Below are 4,674 nucleotides of genomic sequence, written 5' to 3' on the forward strand. Positions count from 1 at the left end.
TTAGGCGAAGTGATGTGCAATGATAGTCGCAATAGAGAGATTGTTTTGGTCTCTCTTTACTCATCTGCACCACACGAATTTAATTGATGTTTTTCCCTGGACTCTGCCTTTACTAAAGTCTCGAATCTAGATCTAGTTGTAATCTAATTGCAGGTTGCAGATTTAATAAATTGTCGAGAGAGAGAGAGAGAGAGAGAGAGAGAGAGAGAGAGAGGGAGAGAGAGAGAGAGAGGGAGAGAGAGAGAGAGAGAGAGAGAGAGAGAGAGAGAGAGAGAGAGAGAGAGAGAGAGAGAGAGAAGGGGGAGGAGTAGATCTTGCGAGAACTTTCGGGCAAAACAAAATGGTGACCCGCGTAGTTCGGTCGATTTGAACAGTGAAAGAGCCATAGCATCTTTGTAGACGATCAAATTAGCTTACTTTTGTGCTAGAACGTCATTTTTTTCTTTGCCTTTGTCAATTTGATCATCCACACCGATAGAAAGCATTTCGAAATTAGGAAAAACAGGTCTTGTTTCACACTGGGTGAGAATAGCCAACACTGGCAAGTCTCACCCGGGGTGAGAGGTCAATCGTAGGGTTTTTATTCTCACCCCGGGCGAGGATAGCCACTTCCTTACTTAAATGATTAGGTGATTAAACTTGATCTCTTATTGACAATATAAAAGTCAATTTAAGCATCATTTCGTTAGAAAACAATGTGTTAGGTTTGCTAACTTCATAGACTTTGTGTTAAACAACACTTTTAACAAAACGAATCCTTTCAAGCCTAGGCTTGGCCTTTGTAATCTCGAAGGTTTAGAAGTAGAAGAAGAAGAGTCTACTACTAGAGTCTAGTCCAATTTATTTAATCTCTGGAATGTACTGGATAACAACAGAAATCTGCAACCTGCCACTAGATTACAACTCTAGATCTAGATCTAGATCTAGATTCGAGATTTTAGCAAAGGCAGAGTCCAGGGAAAAACTTCAAGAAATTCTCGTGGTGATGAGTAAAGAGAGACCAAAACAATCTCAATAAATAATATATCGCGACTATCACGGCACTTCACTTCACCTATACATGTTCCGGTAACTACCTATAAATAGATGGAAGTTTGACCCGTGTCAAAGGTTGGGGGTGGCTGACGATTGGGAGGTGGCTGCGGGTTGACGAAAGGGAAAAGCGCCTCGCCTACCACGTTTATAACAATGTTCGATTAATCTATAAAATAAAAATAACGAAAACCTGGAAACGTATTACTCTTTTTTTGTCTTTCCAAATTAAAAAAGAACAAAACAAAACAAAACAAAATAATTTTTTTGGGTCCTGAAACAGACATTTCAGCCTCCCCCCCCCCCCCCCCAGAAAGAACTGCAGCCCAACCAATCAAAGATACACAGTATGTTAATATAATATATAGGAGTTCAGGCCATCATTTAATGTACATGTTATGTTGGTCCTATTGATTTCTAGAGGCACTTCCGTGTTCAAATTCTACAACCTCCTTTTATGTTTTACATGTTGTATTTCTGCGTTGTGTATTATGTCTTAAGCTGGCCGTGCCAAGACTTCACGAGACACCGGCTGAAATTGAATTATTGCTTTCCTATCCTATTATCGCGTTTCCATCGACGGAATACATAACGTAATGCATCAATGTCCACTGCGGCTTATCACAATTTGTTTATTGTGCTATCTTCTTTCTCCTACTTCGAGTCGGGAGCCTCTGTACATTTCTCTCAATCATCCTCTCTCTTTCTCTACCCCCCTCTCTTTCTCTTTCCCTCTATCCCCCTCTCCCCCTTCTCTCTCTCTCTCTCTCTCTCTCTCTCTCTCTCTCTCTCTCTCTCTCTCTCTCCCTCTTCAGTTCTGTCTATCTTTAAGTGAGTTTATTCGTGTGTTTTTTGCTTGTCTGTAAACAGACGTGATGAAATGGGCTTGTTCGTATCGCCTGTCCAGTTGCGTGTGGATGCAGCGCACAAACGTGAGGGTAGATAATTCACCCAGATCTTTGTGCCCATGGAGGATTAAAAAAAATTCATTGTCAATCGATCCCACGTCGATTTGTGTGGAACGGACAAAAAGAACTCCAACAAACACCAAACAGAACTTGCTACAAAATTCCCTTTCAACGAACACTGCTCTCAACAGAAATTGCTTTTAGCTGACTGGCACTCTGAACAAACATGGCTGCCAAGGAACATTGGCTAACCTGTCCGTAGAGAAAGAGCGAGAAGTCGAAAAGTGTGCACAGGACTAAAGAAACGAAAGAGGACACCTTACGGTACGAGTAATAACATTCCGCTGGTGGACTCAACTTCAGCTTGTGTGGGGGAAAATGAGGTATGGAGAGGTTCTCGGGTGGTCCTTGCCGCTGTTCCCTACCTACAGTAAAAACCGGCGCGCGTTTTCCCGGGCAGATTAGGACTTGTGAGGAGTTAGGAGGAACTTCAGGACAGGGATGTCTTCATGAAAGGCTTGACTTCAGGAGAGGGTTGGACTTCAGGAGAGGGATGAATTTAAGAAAGGGATGACTTCAGGAGAGGGTTGACTTCAGAAAGAGGGATGACTTCAGGATAAGGATGATTTCAGGAGAAGGATGGCTTCAGAGGAGGGATGACTTCAAGAGAAGGATGACTTCAGGACAGGTAATAACATTCCGTGGTGGACTCAAGAGAGGGATAACTTCAGGAAAGGGATGAATTTAGGAGAGGGACGACTTCAGAAGAAAGATAACTTCGGGGAAAAATGACAGAATCTTCTTTGGTGGAAACGCGTAGAGGGGAAATTTTCCAAGCGAATATGAGGGGGGAAATTCATCAGAATAAAATTTGACTATTTTCAAATTGATCAACGTGCGCAACAAATTGTTCTACGATTTAGAACTTTAAAACATACTACAAGTGAGGGTTACTTATATAATATATAACGCGTTCTCCCAATGGAATGTAGAAAGTAAATGCATGGACTCCATGGCAGCGTATCTCTATATATTATATTCATGACTGTGTAGAATAGGATGATAGCAGTGTTTGATCACTACTGGTCTCTTAACTTTAACCCTATGGCTCTGAACGGACCTTTAAAAGCCACAGCAATATCAGGCGGCCAAGATGAAACCAAAACACTTTAGCGCTACTGTTCGAAGAAATAAGAAACAGACTAAAACTTCTTGCCACACATTTGAAAAAAAAAATGATGAAATGGCATAGGGTTAACGCCCCTATCAACACTGTTAGGTTATTTAAGAAGCAGGACCTCCGAGTGTAACGTCCATCTCCGAAAGGATCGAGCCAAGTGGGAAATTCGTGTAAAGTGTTTTTCACAAAGACACAACGTCGGGCCGAGCTGAGGCTCGAACCCCCGAACCCGCAATATTATGATTACGAGTACGGTAGCCTAACCACTAGGCTACGGACGCCACCACATATTTGGCACAGCAGGTAAATAAAATGTGTGTTACACGATTTTACGTTTCCATTGGCAACCGCCTGTATTGGGATAATGATATTTCACAGGGTAGTATACAGATACTTAAAGCTTGGCCAGTAGTTTTTAAGCTAGGGGGGGAATAAACTAAGGCCCCAACCGGAGAAGGCAATACGTCTGGGCAGCCGCCATGCCATTATGCGAGAAAAAAACCAAGAAGAAGATGTGTTTGTAGCGTACTTAGTACTGTCACCAAAATAATGTTAGCATTTTATTGAACGTGTCTGATCAGCAACAGACCAAAGGCAATGTTGATGCACACTACTAACCAAAGTATAAACAAAGTACGAATGCTGTTTGCTGTCTTTTAAAATCTAAAGTAAAGGAAATAGATTCCTAAAAATCTATGAATGAAAAAAGAAGTCATTCCTCTTTCTTAAAGTGCCCCTAGACAGCCCATATTCAAGCGTTGTCCAATGGCCATAATGCGCGTCCTCGGTGAGTTAATTTGTATCATGTGCCACGCAAGAACAACACGCAGTTTGCCAAAAGGAAGCTCCCCTTAACAGCACACGATTCTCAATGTATTTTCAGTTAGTGCAAAGTCCTGGCCTCTTCCACAAAGGGTGCTCCTTTAGTTCAGTTGGTATCGTGATGGACTACGGAGTGGATGTTCGTGGTTCGAATCCTAGACTGGGCCTTCTTGAACTCGGATCGTTTTGTGGAGTTTTCAAGGCTCTCAACGTATTTAGCTCTGCCCTATCGGAGATGGACGTTACATTATGAGGTTCCCATCACTTCGATGACCAAATAGTGTTGATGGGGACACTAAACCCATACCCCCCCCCCAAGAAACGCTGGAGATACATCTGTTTTTCTAAACCAGGCTGATACATTACCATGGTTTTTGCCATTTGAGGGAGTCCTGGAAATCGATTTCCGCACACCGGAAAACCCCAAATTAAGAAGGACGTGAACCCATTTCTTTGCGCTGGGACAAAGAATGTCTTTTGAAACATCATAAGTGGCGAAACAGATGCCCCGAGCCCCCCTTCCCTCCCCATTCTTCCAAATCCCCACGTCTGGTGCCATATTATTTCAATTTGTCAAAAAGGCTTCTTTCTTTCTTCTTAAGCAACATTCTGAGACCCCCAAAGGAGGTTCGCTTATTATCATGTAAACAGTAACAAAATCAATTCTGTATCATTTTTGTTACTGTTTATCCGGCTTCAAAACAATTTACACGATATCTTTATCGTTTCCAG

Source organism: Aplysia californica, unplaced genomic scaffold (assembly GCF_000002075.1).
Source record: "Aplysia californica isolate F4 #8 unplaced genomic scaffold, AplCal3.0 scaffold00010, whole genome shotgun sequence".
In the NCBI taxonomy this organism is placed as follows: domain Eukaryota; kingdom Metazoa; phylum Mollusca; class Gastropoda; order Aplysiida; family Aplysiidae; genus Aplysia; species Aplysia californica.